The sequence below is a fragment of the Schistocerca gregaria genome, chromosome 4, assembly GCF_023897955.1.
Source record: "Schistocerca gregaria isolate iqSchGreg1 chromosome 4, iqSchGreg1.2, whole genome shotgun sequence".
In the NCBI taxonomy this organism is placed as follows: Eukaryota; Metazoa; Arthropoda; class Insecta; order Orthoptera; family Acrididae; genus Schistocerca; species Schistocerca gregaria.
Window position 1 is genome coordinate 168,924,125 of NC_064923.1, and position 18,084 is coordinate 168,942,208.

At 40.7% G+C, this 18,084-nt stretch overlaps 1 protein-coding gene across 1 annotated transcript in view; it reads left to right on the top strand.

Annotated features, from left to right (window-relative positions):
- Positions 1-18,084, top strand: part of LOC126267139 (B-cell receptor CD22-like) — a 144,111-nt gene that overhangs the window by 30,182 nt on the left and 95,845 nt on the right. The window lies entirely within an intron of this gene.

The window sequence follows — 18,084 nt, forward strand, 5'->3', positions numbered from 1 at the left end:
TCCAGTCGAGAGACTGGTTTGATGCAACTCTCCATGCTACTCTATCCTGTACAAACTTTTTCATCTCCCAGTACCTACTGCAACCTACATCCTTCTGAATCTGTTTAGTGTATTCATCTCTTCGTCTCCCTATACGATTTTTACCCTCCAATACTAAATTTGTGAATCCTTGATGCCTCAGATATACTTTACCAATCGATTCCTTCTTCTAGTCGAGCTGTGCCAAAAATTTCTCTCCAATTCTATTCAATACCTCCCCATAAGTTATGTGATCTACCCAACTAATCTTGAGCATTCTTCTGTAGCAACACATTTCGAAAGCTTCTATGCTCTTCTTGTCTGAACTATTTATCGTCCACGTTTGACTTCCGGCCCACCAGGTGTGGCCGAGCGGTTCTAGGCGCTTCACCCTGGAACCCCGCGACACCTACTATCGCAGCTTCGAATCCTGCCTCGGGCATGGATGTGTGTGATATCCTTTGATTAGTTAGGTTCAAGTAGTTCTAAGTTCTATGGGCCTGATGACCTCAGAACCTATATACCATAGTGCTCAGAGCCAGCCATTGCAGTTCCATACACATCTATACTCCATACAAATACTTTCAGAAATGAATTTCTGACACATAAATCTGTACTGGATGTTAACAAATTACTCTTCTTCAGAAACGTTTTCCTTGCCATTGTCAGTCTACATTTTATAGCCTCTCTATATCTATCATTATCGGCTATTTTGCTTCCCAAATAGCAAAACTCATTTACTACTTTAAGCATCTCATTTCCTAATCTAACCCCCGCATCATCACCCGATTTAATTCGACTACATTCCATTATCCTCATTTTGCTGTTGTTGATGTTCATCTTTTATTCCTACTCCGAATTTTTCTTTTGTTTCCTTTAGTGCTTGCTCAACATACAGATTAAACAACATGGGGGATAGGCTATAAACCCGTCTCATTCCCTTCCCAGTCACTGCTTCCCTTTTCTGCTCCTCGACTGTTATACCATCTGCATTCTGTACTAATTGTAAATAGCCTTTCGCTTCCTGTATTTTACCCCTGCCACCATCAGAATTTGAAAGAGAGTATTCCAGTCAACATTGTCAAAAGCTTTCTCTAAGTTTACCATTGCTAGACACGTAGGTCTGGCTCTCCTTAATCTATTTTCTAATGTAAGTCGTAGGGTCAGTATTGCCTCACTTGTTCCAGCATTTCTACGGAATGCAAACTGATCTTCTCCGAGGTCGGCTTCTACCAGCTTTTCCATTCGGCTGTACAAAATTCATGTTCGCATTTTGCAGCCGTGGCTCATTAAAGTGATATCTCGGTAATTTTCACATCTGTGAACACCTGCATTCTTTAGGATTTGAATTATTATATTCTTCTTGAAGTCTGAGGGTATTTCGCCAGTATCATACATCTTGCTCACTAGATGTTAGAGTTTAGTGAGGACTGGCTCTCCCAAGGCTGTCAGTAGTTCTAATGGAATGTTGTCTACTCCGGGGGCCTTGTTTCGACTCAGGTCTTTCAGTGCTCGGTCCAACTCTCCACGCAGTATCATATCTTCTATTTCATCTTCATCTACATTCTCTTCCATTTCTATAATATTGTCCTCAAGGACATCGCCCTTTCTGTTTACCCTTCTTTGCTTAGAACTGGGTTTCCATCTGAGCTCTTGTTATTCATTCAATTGGTTCTCTTTTCTCCAAAGGTGTCTTTAATTTCCGTGTAGGAAGTATCCATCTTACCCCCTAGTGATATGAGTCTCTACGTCATTACATTTGTAATATAGCCATCTCTGCTTAGCCATTTTGCACTTCCTGTCGATCTCATTTTTGAGACTTTTGTATTCCTTTTTGCCTGCTTCACTTACTGCATTTTTATATTTTCTCCTTTCATCAATTAAATTCAATATGTCTTCTGTTACCCAAAGATTTCTATTAGCACTCGTCTTTTTACCTACTTGATCATCTGCTACCTTCACTATTTTATCCCTCAATGCTAACCATTCTTCCTCTACTGTACTTCTTTCCCCCATTCTTGTCAATAACTTCCTAATGCTCTCCCTATAGCTCTCTACAACCTCTGGTTCTTTCAGTGTATCCAGGTCCCATCTCCTTAAGTTCCCTCCTTTTTGCAGTTTCTTCAGTTTTAATCTACAGGTCATAACCAATAGATTGTGGTCAGAGTCCAAATCTGCCCCTGGAAATGTCTTACAATTTAAAACCTGGTTCTTGAATCTCTTTCTTACCAGTATATAATAGAGCCTCCAGTATTTCCAGGCTTTTTCCATGTATACAACTTTCTTTTATGATTTTTGAACTAAGTGGTAGCTATGATTAAGTTATGCTCTGCGTAAAATTCTACCAGTGGTTTCCTCTTTCAGTCCTTACTCCCATTCCCTATTCACCTACTACATTTCCTTCTCTTCCTACTATCAAGTTCCAATCAGCCATGACTATTAACTTTTCGTCTCCCCTTCAGTACCTGAATACTTTCTTTTATCTCACCGTACATTTAATCAATTTCTTCGTCACCTGCACAGCTAGTTGGCATATAAACTAGTACTACTGTGGTAGTCGTGGGCTTCGTATCTATCTTGACCACAATAATGTGTTCCCTAAGCTGTTTGTAGTAGCTTACCCACACCCCTATTTTTTATTCATTATTAAAACTACTCCTGCATTACCGCTATTTAATTTTGTATTTATAACCCTGTATTCACCTGAGCAAAAGTCTTGTTCCTCCTGCCACCGAATTTCACTAATTCTCACTATATCTAACTTCAACCTAACCATTTCCCTTTTTAAATTTTCTAACCTACCTCCCCGATTAAGGGATCTGACATTCCACGCTCCGATCCGTAGAACGCCAGTTTTCTTTCTCCTGACAACGACGTCCTCTTGAGTAGTCCCCGCCCGGAGATCCGAATGGGGAACTATTTTGCCTCCGGAATATTTCACCCAAGAGGAAGTCATCATCATTTAACCATACAGTAAAGCTACATGCCTTCGGGAAAAATTACGGCTTTAGTTTCCCCTTGCTTTCAGCCGTTCGCAGTACCAGCACAGCAAGGCCGTTTTGGTTAGTGTTACAAGGCCAGATCAGTCAATCATCCAGACTGTTGCCCCTGCAACTACTGAAGCCTCCGCACGAACGGCAAGGTCTATGATTCACGGGGAGGTTTTTCAAAACAAGAGGTTTATTTATCTTACCAAAGGTTTTCACAAGAGCAATAAATGCTAAATGCGTTTCTAAGCCAAATTCCCGATGATTTTCAATAATTTGCCTAATAAATCTATCGTCATTACACGAACGTCCCTTTCTAAAACCCGATTTTTGTCCTGAGATTATTGCGTCAGCGGTACCTTTACGACCTTGTTATGAAGTAATTAAAAAAATCTGTTATGTGCTAATGAGCAGATAATCATACAGAAAATTGAAATAATTTACAAGCGGCATTATACAGATTGAGCAAAACACAATATATAGCCGTTTAACTGTATCTGCGAATACGAGAAAGCTAATGGCTTTCACAGGAAAAGAATCCATTCAGATCCAAAGTAATAATAAATGAGAAAACTTTGAATAACTATCTCACTTCATTTATGTAGGATGTGATATTAGTTTTAACTATGACAAAGATATCGAGAAAAAGGTTACCAAATATGAAGCTATCTACGGAATAACTGAAAAAACTTTTGAAAGAAAAACAAGAAAAGAAACACGATGAAATTGTATAAAGTTGTGGCCTTACCCACTCTTCTATATGGTTCCGAATCATGGATGTTAAAAAAAATTACGTGTACAAACAACACAGTTTAATTTCATAATTTCTGAGATATGTAAGAGGCTGTAAAATAAGGAATGAAACAATAAGATCAGATTTTTAATATGTTTTCAGTTAGTAAAAGACAGAAGAGAACAGAAGGAGATAGAAGGATCATGTTGATGGAATGACAGAAAACAGACTGCCAAAAAAGGTAGGGATTTATCGGTCGCCTGGGAAGAGAGAACTAGGTAGACCCTGCAAGAGATGTATGGATGGATGACAGAAATCCGAATAGGTGTTTACGACACTTAATCCTTGGAAGGAGATGATGATGTCAAGGGTATATTTTCATAGAGAAAGAAATATTAAAGAAGAGATAAGTGCTGATGGCAATTCACACATAATGCAAACTAAGCCGCGTTTACAAGTGTACATTCGTCGCCAAAATAAAGTGTGCCATTGTAGACGAGAGGCGTGAAAATATGAATCATCCGGTAAGTGAGAGAGAGGAAACGACCCGCTAATATCTGATGCTCACTCTACAATTGCTTGTGCCACATATTCCGGGATTGCTGTCAACTTGTAATTGGAAATGATTTTAAAAGCAGGAATCTGTTATTGCCATTAAATACGAAATTTATTGCTAAATTTCTTATATCAGTACCAATTGTCGTAGCGAAAACCATACACATTGCTACCCTACGCTACACAATTAAAGGATCACGTTGTCCAAACAACGTAACTGTCTCCCATCGGACCGCAGAAGTTTGAAATTTGGTTCAACACTGCTACGTGCTGTTGGTGTTGATGCAAAGCAGGGCAATGGCAATAACAAACCAAGCAAACTCTGCATCATATCTACACGTATAGTCTCCAAAGTTGACTACTGGTCAGAAGGAAATCTAAGAAATCTCGTAAAGTGAGGAAAAAAGGTCGCAGATGAAAATTATCGTTCCTGCAAGATGAGTCAGTGCAATGCATGGTGTAGTGTATGCTCGGCTGTGTGGAGAATGTACACGAGGAATACACTGTTGACGATACGTGCTTTACAAGTGAAAATGACATTGAAACAGGTGGGGAGCCGTGTAGTTCATTATCCTTGTCGGACAGGAAGCCACAAATCCCGTCTCCAGTGAAACGTAGTGAAGGACAATCGTTGTCAAAGGAGCGAGTACTATACACAATCTGGTACATGGAAGATCATCCGCAGCACGGTAGAAAAACATTTATGAACAGATTTAGGGTAAGTGCGCAGTAATGTGATTGTGTAGAGCGTAAGAAAAACCGTGGACACTCAACAGAGGACAAGGTGCGCTTGTTACGAAAGCAAGTGTTTACGCGATTCAAGATGCTTGATGCAATTTACAGGTTGTGCATGGTAGTGATTTACTATGTTATGCACATCAAACTACGCTCTACGTAGATTAGAGTGATTACAGGGGAATCATTGGATAGGTACATAACTATAGACAGTGGTACAGAATGGAAGACGTAAGACAGCAATATTTCAAAGAAGGCGTCAAGTTGACGATTCAAAGTAAACTCCGGAACGGGCCCTAAAATCTGTAGATGAAGGAAAGAAACTTATCCCCCCATTCGGTAAGGAATTTGTTTTTAACGCTGACCATTCGAGATTAGAAGAGGAAATGCGTATAAAATGAACATTGGAAATTAGAGGTACCATGGGACATATATCAAGGTCAGCTAATGCCAATTGATTAACCATCAGTATAATATTATGGCACCTATTAATCTGAATGGTAAATTGGCTGGAAAGTTATAATATTTACTGTGGTGCAAGAAGTTGGAGGAGCCCTACCCCCTATGATTCATTCTCGTGTGCATGATCTTGCAAGGCCACCAGCGAATATCTACGTTACAGCAAAAAAAAAGTGTGAGAAAATGGGCTTAAGAGAACAACTATAGTATGAACACTTTTTTGGTCAATAGGTGAGCAAAATAAATTGATTTTTGTTGATTCCTCGTCTTCTCGTAAAAATGATACTCCTTTAAAGCGCTCTCGAAAGGTCTGTGGCATTGTGACTCATATACCACTTGGAACCATTGGATAAATTCAGTCTCTGGATTCTTTTTTGTGACTGCAAAATATATTAAGGCTCTAGCTGCAGCTACCCCTACAGGGTAGCTAGTTTGACTATAAGCTCAACGACAAAGTGCCTCGCATTCGATTGCACGCCATCTAATACCTTCAGTTCTAATCATGCGTTTACAGAAATACGATTCTACATGCATTCTATAAGTGTGGATACCCAGATGAAGGTTCTGAACGGTTTGTAGCTCCCAAGGAGTTAGCCAACGATCTTGTGATAATTTTGGAAAGCCATTTTTCGTTCGGTGTTTATGGTGCAACTGACTGATTTGTTTTGAACATTTCTTGTATGTCGAAGATGTTCATTTTATGACGCGTAATACGTACATCCCACAGAAGCCTGATCTCTGCGCGTCTCGGTTACTCATTTTCTGTCGCCATCCTAGTGCACTTGGTGAGCCATTACCGCTTACTATTCTTCCTGTCACAACTGTTAACGTACCACATTCAAATGAGGCCTACTACATGTTGAACATACAACCCTCGCACTCCTTGTTAATGGCCACATCACTATTTTCACTTTCATGTATGTGGTCGTATCTATTGCCTTCACTGCCCTTTACGTTTTGTCGCATTTCTGTTATTTTTTTGCATTTATGTTATGATTTCTTTTTCAGCTAATTCCTTCACTGGAGATCCAAAAAAATCTGCCAAAGCAAATTACCACGTGATTTGTTTCGCTTCATGAGATCGAGCGCTATCCGTGCGATGCATGATTAATAATAACAAAGAACAAAAGGTTTGACCACTCTTCAAGCATTAAGGGGTGAAGACTGTGGGTCATAAACTAAAGGTCTACTCAAAACTGAAATTATTTCCGAATGCTCAATACTGATTCATCACATGTAAGAATTTCATTTTAAAAATACGTCGGAAAATATATAAAACATCTATAATTAATAAAAAGCTTCTGCTACTCAAAAGAAATCATAAATAAGCAAAGCAGTATGCGCAAAGTAGTCCCCGATACTTGGTTCTGCACTCTTTCCTGCGTCTCACTGTGCCGTTTTGAATCCTAAAACGATTAATCAAAGGAAAGTATCCTGTCAGGACGGCCACGAAATATTTACTCACTTGTTGTGCAAGTTGAATATATGTACCAGCCTGTCGAGTTTCAGCAGCCATTTGTAAAGCTGCTTACCACATACATGAAAACATGTAAACGACCCAGCAAGCGGTTCTGTGCTCAGATACAACCCAACACACTCGTGCAAGGAACTTTTAAACTGACAAGACGCTAAGTGCTAATGAAGCTAAAGTTTCATTATTCACAATATAAAATTTAATTCAATTTTTGTAACTAAAAAGAACTTTCCAGATAACTTTCCAGAATAAAAGAAAATAGTGCTCACAATGGCACATGTATTAAAAAAGTTAGGAAGATTTTTCAGTTTAGCAAAAGCGACAAAATAACAGATTTCAGAGTACTTGACGGCTCAACACAAAAGTTTTGTCTCAAGTACAGATAGTGTTGAGGATCAGTGGACAAAGTTCAAAACCATCGTACAATATGCGTTAGATGAGTATGTGCCAATCGAGATCGTAAGAGATGGAAAAGAGCCACCGTGGCACAACAACCGAGTTAGAAAACTGCTGTGGAAGCAAAGGGAACTTCACAGCAAACATAAACATAGCCAAAGCCTTGCAGACAAACAAAAATTACGAGAAGCGAAATGTAATGCGAGGGGAGCCATGCGAGAGGCGTTCAGTGAATTCGAAAGTAAAGTTCTGTGTACTGAATTGGCAGAAAATTGTAAGAAATTTAGGTCTTACGTCAAAGCGGTAGGTGGATCAAAACAAAATGTCCAGACACTCTGTGATCAAAATGGCACTGAAACAGAGGATGACAGACTAAAGGCCTAAATACTAAATGTCTTTTTCAAAGCTGTTTCCCAGAGGAAGATTGCACTGTAGTTCCCTCTCTAGATTGTCGCACAGATGACAAAATGGTAGATATCGAAATAGACGACAGAGGGATAGAGAATCAATTAAAATCGTTCAAAAGAGGAAAGGCCGCTGGATCTGATGGGATACCAGTTCGATTTTGCCCCCCTTCTTGCAGCGGTGTACCGTAGGTCTCTAGAAGAGCGTAGCGTTCCAAAGGACTGGAAAAGGGCACAGTTCATCCCCGTTTTTAAGAAGAGACGTCGAACAAATGTGCAGAACTATAGACCTATATCTCTAACGTCGATCAGTTGTAGAATTTTGGAACACGTATTGTGTTCGGTTATAATGACTTTTCTGGAGACTAGAAATTGTAGGAATCAGCATGGGTTTCGAAAAAGACGATCGTATGAAACCCAGCTCGCGCTATTCGTCCGCGAGACTCAGAGGGCCATAGACAAGGGTTCCCAGGTATATGACGTGTTTCCTGACTTCCGCAAGGCTTTCGGTACAGTTCCTCACAGTCGTTTAATGAACAAAGTAACTGCATATGGACTATCCGACCAATTGTGTGATTGGATTAAAGAGTTCCTACATAACAGAACGCAGCATGTCATTCTCAATGGAGAGAAGTCTTCCGAAATAAGAGCGATTTCACGTGTGCCGCAGGGGAGTGTCGTAGGAACGTTGCTATTCATAATATGCATAAATGACCTCGTGGATAGCATCGGAAGTTCACTGAGGCTTTTTCAGAATGATGTTGTGGTATATCGAGAGGCTGTAACAATGGAAAATTGTACTGAAATACAGGAGGATCTGCGACGAATTGACGCATGGTGCAGGGAATGGCAATTCAATGTCAATATAGACAAGTGTAATGTGCTGCGAATACACAAAAAGAAAGATTCTTTAGCATTTAGCTACAATATAGCAGGTCAGCAACTGGAAGCAGTTAATTCCATAAATTATCTGGGAGTAGGCATTAGGAGTGATTTAAAATGGAATGGCCATATAAAATTAATCGTCGGTAAAGCAGATGTCAGACTGAGATCAATTGGAATAATCCTAACGAAATGCAGGCCGAAAACAAAGGAAGTAGGTTACAGTACACTTGTTCGCCCAGTACACTTTTATGTGTAGTTTGTAAGGGTCTCCTCATCAGAGCGTTATGTGAGGAAATGATGCAGTGAGAAAAACTTATCTTAAAGATACTGATTTGTTTGCTCCCAGCTAGTATTGTTCATGTTCGAGCTGGACTGATTTACTTTTATCACTAAATATAAAAAGCAATATGAGTACAATGAATTAGGAACGAAATAATATCCTGTTTAATAAGTTGTCTCCTGTACAGATGAACCACATCTTCACAAAATTCTACCAATGAACCAAAGACGACTATCCGCCTTCCCCACAACTGCCATTACATGCTTGTCCCACTTGATATCGCTCTGCAATATGCATTACAACTACTAAACATGATACATAATTCAAAATAGTTGGACGTCTGGCAAGGTGAAGCAGAACACCGAACGGCAACTCTCCAATGCCATGATATGTACCGCCACCGTGTGCCCACACCAAAATCGACCAGCAGCTCCCTTGTCTGATACACTCCTCAAAATTACCGCAGGAGGGGAGGAAATAGCAAGGTATCGCACAGTGCCAACCGAATACCTGCCTCCCTCTTCCTCTATACGTGGAAAGGTCGCAGAATGTTCTCCTCCGGCTCTTATATTCTACGTTACCAAACTAAAGGTTGGCAGTATACTGGCTTATGACTGGAGGTACGATATCTGGTCGTGCAAATGCAGTTTGCTTCCCACACAGCTTACAGAAACAAAGGGGTGACTCTGTTCTCTGCTTCCGCTTTTAGGACAAGCCATAGGTTTTTGTTGAAATCTCTTGGGAGATAACAGGGCTCGCATTGCTAGGAAAGGCTTGGAAAGGTTGCTTGTAAAAGCGATCTGTCTTATGACGAGTGTGTGCTGGTGTTCCTAGTGGGAAATCTCACAGATTTGTGCAGTTGTTGCCCCATTCCGTAAAACCTATAGGTGGCACATGTCATCACTGTCTGACAGTTGGGAGAAACACAACCTGAAATGTCAGAAACCACAGGCCCTGCTCTTCGATTCAGACAGTTTATGAGAATACAATATAAAATTCCAAGGGTCTAACGCTGCCTCGGTCACCGGATGGACGTTCTCTTGGTAGTCAAGTTTCTTGTATCCGACGTAAAGCTGACAGATTATTGTAACCCCCCTACTTAGGGACGTGTGACAAAATAGTAGCGTCATATCTTCATCAAAATCAAGAAAAAGTTTCGTCGTCTCTGTCTGTTTGAACACAATAATCTCCAAAATAAGTAGACGTAATTCCGTGGGTTTTCGCCGGAAAAACTAAGCTTTGCTTGGGGCAGCGTATATTCTTTACTGTATCAAAACAGGAACATTCAAGGAGAAATATGCTAATGTAGAGTTTTATCTAAAGTCGTTGTAGACCTTAGTTGTATACATGTTTAACAACAATGGCACAGTACACTAAATAACCAATACATTGCGCTATTCGTTTCATGGTATACCAAAGCTCTAGTAGATGTCACTATTAGTTTTTTTTTAATTCAGCAACAGATGTATTTTCAGAAGTGTAACACAATTAAGCACCACTATCTTATGTTTACAAATACAAACAAAGCCCGGATTAACTTGGCACTGATCTATAGATTTACTGACTTGATTTTTTGTATTAAAACATTAACGACATTTCTTTGATCCTTTCGACAGGTTCTGTTTTTATTCTTAGTTGAGAAAAAGGAATTTATTATTTCGCTTTGTCATTCGGGTGGCTCAAGTGGCTCTGAACACTATGGGACTTGACACCTGAGGTCATCAGCCCCCTAGAACTGAGCACTACTTAAACCTAACTAACCTAAGGACATCACAAACATCGATGCCCGAGGCAGGATTCCAACCAGCGACCGTAGCAGTTGCGCGGTTCCAGACTGAAGCTAACAGAATCGCTCGGCCACCGCAGCTGGCGTTTGTGATTCGAGTGTCTACCGATTACATTCAATGTTTACAAATAAAACTGTCAAGGAAACAGTCGAGTTTTTCTGAATGTACCAGAATAGCTAAAAGAGTCAGTACACTGTGGTTTTAATGTAACGAAGATAGTGAGGCGCGACTTACTGCCGCTCAACTCACTCTTTCGAAACTCTTTCCAAAACCGAGACATGACGTGTAACTCTGGTTGAGAGAGTCACGCATTATTGTCTTCCTCAAAACTCTTCACAGACAGTGGCTTAAAGTTCCTTATCTCCAAAGTAACATCATAGAAGCAGAAATTTTGGGGGATGTGGCGCTGGCAAGCGAGTTTTTATACTCAGAATGTTGCTTGTTCCTAAAAGCTTTTCATTTGGCATTAAACGTGTGGTATTCTCAGTGAGCTTACGGTAAGCCATAAAACGAAGGACCGAGCGAGGTGGTGCAGTGATAAACACGCTGGACTCGAGTTCGGGACGACGACGGTCGGTTCAAGCCCGCGTCCGGTCATCTTTATTTAGGTTTCCCGTGCTTTCCCTAAATCTCTTCAGGCAAACGCCAAGATGTCCCCTCTGAAAGGACACGACCGTGTTCCTTCCCAGTCGTCTAATCCGATAGGCCGATGACCTCGCCATTTCGTCCCCTCCCTCAAACCAACCAAGCACAAGTACACACACTGCGTGCTGAGGGCGCGTACCAATTTGATTGCACAAGTCAATGAAATTTCTCTTGCTCGGCAAAAGTGAAAATGAAAAAGCACGAACTGAATAGGCGAAAAAATATGAAAACCTCTCTATCCAGTAGAAGAAACTCATGACAGAGCAGTTGAGTGGCCACCAACAAACGATAAAGCAAAAATAACCAATTGGTGACAGGACAAGGAGAAACACGTCGATCAAAAAATCGAGAATAAGATTTCCCAATGGGGACACGAGCACCAATCACAAAATTAATCTTCACTGCAAGTGGAGTTGTTAACGTCACGTCCCAGTATTTCGTTTCATTTACATATTCTTTCTATTTTCAGGAGGAAACTTTCTTGCCGTTCACTGTAATTTCCTTGGTTGAATAATTCCCCTGCAACCTTTCTTGAACACCCCATGGCTAGTATCAGACAGAAAGGAGCGTTCCAAAGTTTCATATGTCTCACATGTGTCTGTAGCCTGTGTGGCAAAGAGCACTGTGTCATTTCGCATAAAGCCACCCAAGATAGTTTTCTTGTGGATATCAAAGTGAGAACCTGTCAAGTACATACTCGCTATATACGTAGTCGTACATATTACAAAAAGTACTTAAAGAGAGACTCCCCCAGTGCCGAGTAGATTTGATGGTTGTGGGAATTCTCTTATAATTTGTGCGAAAAATTACAGATAGCTTCCAGGAAAGCAAACAAACAAAGTACCAGCTACAATATGCGTGTGCCATAATACATTTCGTCTGCTCGTGTGCATTATTTGATGACGTTCCTATTTGGGAAAGAAGTCTCCTATGGTATGAAGCTTCTATATTTTCTTTACACTTTATAGGAGCTGACAGTGAGGCTAAATCACCTTTGTTCTTTTTCACACGTGTCATTATTTTTTACGTTTTTTGTTCTGCAAATAGTGGTTGTCATTTTTACCAGATAACCAACATGTTTTGTATCTTTCCTCACATTTCCGTTCTTCATGCTTAATTTGCAAATAATTAACAATGCCCGGTCCTAAAAGCTCTCGGAAACATGAAGGTGAAAAAGTAAATGTTTGTTGAGGGCGCACACCACAACTGTCGAATTCGTAATTGCGACTCTTCATCCATTAGCGGGTCAACCACTTCACTACCGTGGTGATGTGTAGCTCGTACCCTTCGTCGGTGCCATAACACTGCTAAAACCTTTAAACGCTTTAACTGATATTTAATACCAATAAACTGTACGTTTTCGAGAGATCCTTGATGTGCTACTGTTTTGGAGGAGCGTTTATTATATGATATGTTTTATGATGGGGTATAATATAAAACACACCAAATACGAACTTGACGAAATCCAAGATGACCTGAGTCGGGTGCTTAAGCCAAACTATGTTTTTATTTATTTATTTATTTATTTATTTATTCATTCATTTTTTTTGAAGGGGTGCAGCCACAGTAACTCTCGTAACCTATGAGTAACAATAGACACATTTTCCTATATTTGCATGTGAGTTTCTGTGCACAGTTGTAATTAATTTAATGTTTAACGTCACACAGGTGTAATGGCAGCCTCATGAAATTTGCCAAGTGTATGAGAACAGAATTGAAGCTCTTCACTGTTATGGTTCATATTGCACGTAACAATAACTAATGATATAATGTAGGTCTCATCACAGGCGTGTGAGAGGTGGAGCAAGGGAGGGCACATGCCAGCTTCTGTAATCTGAGTACGGTACAACATTTATTACAGAATTCTCTAGAATGTCTTGCAAGTATTGCCTCCGATTGCATTAAATCGGAAATTTAACGTAGCCGATCGTGACGGGACGTGCTGTAGCTATGTCTGTCTCTACATATTTTATTTGACATTTTGTTCAGGGGAAATTTGTGTTGATTCCCAGGTGGCAATGTGTTTTCGACGCCTTTGTACAGTTAATGTGGAGGCCACCTTAATACAACAGAGCCGAAATAACGTCTTCTGTGTCGTTTCCTTCTTTAGACGTTATCGTACTGTAAAAAAGCGTAACTTCAGCGCAATGGTGCACCGGTTGTGTCGCCAGTTCCCACGACACTGCAAACATCTTAACTGCACGCGTTCCAGTCACCTGTCCCTGATTCTCATGCCCTTGCTGCACAACGCAATCACGGTGCTAGTTAACGATTCGTCTGTGGGCAGTACACGTTATCTGTAGGCTCAACGCATCAGTCAATAAAGCTATTACCTTTTTCTGTGATAGAAGAAAGGGAAAGAAGAGTGAAAATTTCACGGTTTTAGTTTGTGCGCTACAAGACTGGGCCCTTTTTAAAGTTTGTCAAAAGCAACACAGCGCAAAATGAAGCCACAGAGCTAACGGACTGCATGCTGCAAGTAATGTGACCAACTGCAATACCTTCGAGCAGACCTATGCTGCTGATGCAGCTTCTACAGATCTTCTTGAAAGTGGTTTAGGCAGGTTTCCCACCTTGCTGCAGTCGTATTTTGACCTACGTCTACACATTAACTAAACAGTCCAAAAAATATTCAAAAAGTGTTTCGTTCAAATTGTTTCAGTCGACAAAAAATAGAAATCGTTAAAGTAATGTGATATTTACGTTAACAAGACTCGATGTGATGTGTTATAAGCAAGCAAAGTGCTACAATTGATATCAGGGTTTAATAAGCTTTTATTAAATTTTATTACCTGACTATCCAATTCGAGGGATATTAATGTGACATTTTTGTTGATGTCCAGGAGGATAGACTCAGTCATTGTTTGCTTTCTGATTCATATTTCAACGTAATGTTATTATAATACGAATAAATTATTTTTGTGGACATTTCCTGTTTTTATTTAGCAGGTCTTTCGATGCCTGGAATTTAATCATAGGAGAAAGTAATTTGAGATCATTGAGTTAAAAAGGTAACATCCATATTCTCTTTAGTAACGTAGAAAGACATACTTTGGATGTATTATTGACATATGCTTACCATGCAGGTAACAAAGTAATCTATTGTACTTTAAAAATATTACGCAGATAACTATCCGTCTTCTTGGCTACAACAGCGTTGGTGTTTTTGTCGTAAAAAATAGTTCTTGGTGTACGACACTGAACTAGTTATTTCAAAAATGACACTTCTCAATATTTCTCCCTTCTGGAAAAAATCTTGCCAAGTAACAGCAAGACCCCCAGTAAAAATGTAAGTAAACAAGGTTCACACATAGATCTCTACAGAATGGGTTGTTGCCACGTCTACTCATGTCCGTAGGTAGTACATTTCAGCGTAGGAAAAGAGCTCCCACGGACCAAAAGCACATCGTCTCAGTACAGAAAATACTCTCATTACACACAGGGGCAATAGAAACAGACAGAGGTATGCAGTGGTTGCTTCGGGAGTGGAAGAACAGGGCAGCAAATACTAAACATCATTCGTAATAGGAACACAAATTACTGTATCTCCCAGTGGAGGGTACAATTCCAGCAAGATGACAATTTTATTAATATGATATCAAAGTGCCAGTACATGAGTTGTCAACTATCAAGCCGATCACCGGTGGCACCTCGGGAGACAGGTCTCAAACCACAACGTCATCCACTAGTCTGGATACGCCAGATTAGACAGTCATCGGGTTACGCAAACACTAGGCTCTGGTATAACACTTATCCAAGCTACCTTCAAAATTAAATCCAAAAATGTGATAACCATTGTCAACCAACTCAATTAAAAAACGATTTAAGGAAAGATAAATTTCTTTCAAACTCTTACTTTAAGGGAATGCAGAACAATGAATTGTAGATATCTATCCCCTCTAAAATTTGTGAAACCAGATGGGAAATACAGAGATAATCTTTAGAATAGGAAATTCAACGGGCTAACAAGCCGATCACTGTCAGCAAAAGACATTTAAACGGACGCAAAATCCCCTAGTTTGGTGATCTTTTACAGGAACTCGAAATTTAGCGCGGACTTTAATGCGAGATGCCTATAACAGTTTCCACAACGAAACTCTGTCTCAGTACCTGCCAGATACTCCAAAGAGATTCTGGTCGTATGTGGAGTATGTTAGCAGCTAGAAACAAATAATGCCTTCTCTGTATGATAGCTATGGAGATACTTTCGAAAACAGGGCTGCTAAAGCAGAGTTACTAAACACAGCCTTCCGAAATGCCTTCACCAAAGAAGACGAAGTAAATATTCCAGAATACGAATCGAAAACAGCTACCAACATGAGTAACGTAGGAGTAAATATTCTCGAAGTAGTGGAGCAACCTAAATAACTTAATAAAAGAAAGTCTTCTGGTCCAGACTGTATACCAGTTAGGTTCCTTTCGGAGTATGCTGATGCATTAGCTCCATAATTAACAATGATATACAACCGTTCGCTCGGCGAAAGATCCGTACCCACAGACTGGAAAGTTGCACAGGTCACACCGATATTCAAGAAAGGTAGTAGGAGTAATCCACATAAACATAGCCCCATATCATTAACGTCGATATGCGGCAGGATTCTGGAACATATATTGTGTTGGAATATTATGAAATACATCGAAGTAATCGGTCTATTGACACACAGTCAACATGAGTTTAGAAAACTTCGTTCTTGTGAAACACAACTAGATCCTTACTCAGATGAAGTGCTCAGTGCTTTTTACAAGGTATTTCATATCGATTCCGTATTTGGGGATTTCCGAAAGCCTTTTGACAGTGTACTACACAAGCGGCTCGTAGTAAAATTGCATGCTTAAGGAATATCGTCTCAGTCATGCATCTGGTTCTGTGATTTCCTGTCAGAGAGGTCACAGGTCGTAGTAATTGACGAAAAGTCATCGAGTAAAACAGAAGTGATTTCTGGCGTTCCCCAAAGTAGTGTTATAGACACCCTTTTCTTTTCCTTATATATATAAACGATTTAGGAGACAATCTGAGCTGCCGTCTTCAGTTGTTTGCAAATGACGCTGTCGTTTACCGACTGACAAAGTCATCAGATGATCTAAACAACTGCAAACCGATTTAGAAGAGTATCAGAATGGTTCGAAATGTGGCAGCTCACGTTAAATAACGAAAGTGTGAGGTTATCCACATGAGTGCTAAAAGGAACTCGTTGTACTTCGGTTACACGATAAATCAGTCTAATCTAAAAGCCGTAAATTCAACTAAATACCTACGTATTACAATTGTGAACAACGTAAACTGGAAGGACACATAGACAATGTTGTGGGACACTTAGAAAATGTAACAGACCTATTACGGAGACTGATTACACTACACTTGTTCGTCCTGTTTTAAAATACTGCTGCGTGGTGTTGGATCCTTACCAGATAGGACTGACGGAGTACATCGAAAAAGTTCAAAGAAAGGCAGCACGTTTTGTATTATCGCGAAATATGGGAGAGAGTATCACAGGAATGGATTTGGGATGGTCGTCATTATGAGAAAGGCGTTTTTCGTTGCGACGGAATCTTCTCACGAAATTCCAATCTCCTCCGAATGCGAAAATATTTTGTTGACATCGACTAACATTGGAAGGAACGATCATCAAGATAAAATAAGGGAAATCAGAGCTGGTACGGTAAGATATAGGTGTTCATTCCTTCCGCGCGTTATACGAGATTGGAATAACAGAGAATTGGGTAGGTGGTTCGATGAAACATATGCTAGAAACTTAAATGTCATTTGCAGATTATCCATGTAGATGTAGATGTAAATATTAACATGTTACAAGGTAATTCTCTGGTGGCTGAAAATGGCCCAAAGTTCACCGGTAAACAGTAAACCAATGAAGAAAAACATTGATCAGTATCTGTAGCAAGAGATTGAGCTAAACGGCTCCCTCCTCTGTGGGCTGCTCACAAGATCTCCCTTCCACGCCGCGGTTGAACTGATGTCTTCTGGGTGTACGTGTTCTGGCATCGCCACAAGTCCCACTCAGGCTGCTTCTCCGTTCTCCAGGCGAAAATTTTCGTGGAACGGCCGCTCAAGATGGAAGGCAGTTGGCCACATGCTACTCGGCTCAGCTAAGCCCTCTCGTTGCAGCCATAGAGAGTATTCGCCGACGGTGAACCCAGCGCGACAAAGCACCCTCTGGGTGTACTATTCTCCTCCCCCTCTCCTCCCCCATGCACGGAGACCCTGTTCCCAACTGCCCCCACTGCTCGTGACCACTCGCCATGAGAAATCGGTAAAGTTCACACGTGACTCATGGTGGCGGACTTTCCCTCGAGTAGCGCCTGGAGAAGGAAAGGGCGTGACGAGGCGTATCGGTTCCGTGGCATGGCTCAGATACATCGATCGGGGAAATTTCACTCTGGAGGTGATGTTGAGACTCATTGCACTGTCTCAATCGGACACGAAAAGTGATAGCATATTACTTATTGTCGTACATGCAGGTTCCGCGACCCGCATAAGCCCGCAGATGAGAAATGGTTCAAATGGCTCTGAGCACTATGGGACTTAACATCTGAGGTCATCAGTCCCCTAGTACTGAGAACTACTTAAACCTAACTAACATCCATGCCCGAGGCAGGATTCGAACCTGCGACCGTAGCGGTCGGGCGGTTCCAGACTGAAGCGCCTAGAACCGCACGGCCACTGCTGCTGGCCCGCAAATGACATAAAGCTGTTCAGACGTCTCCTTA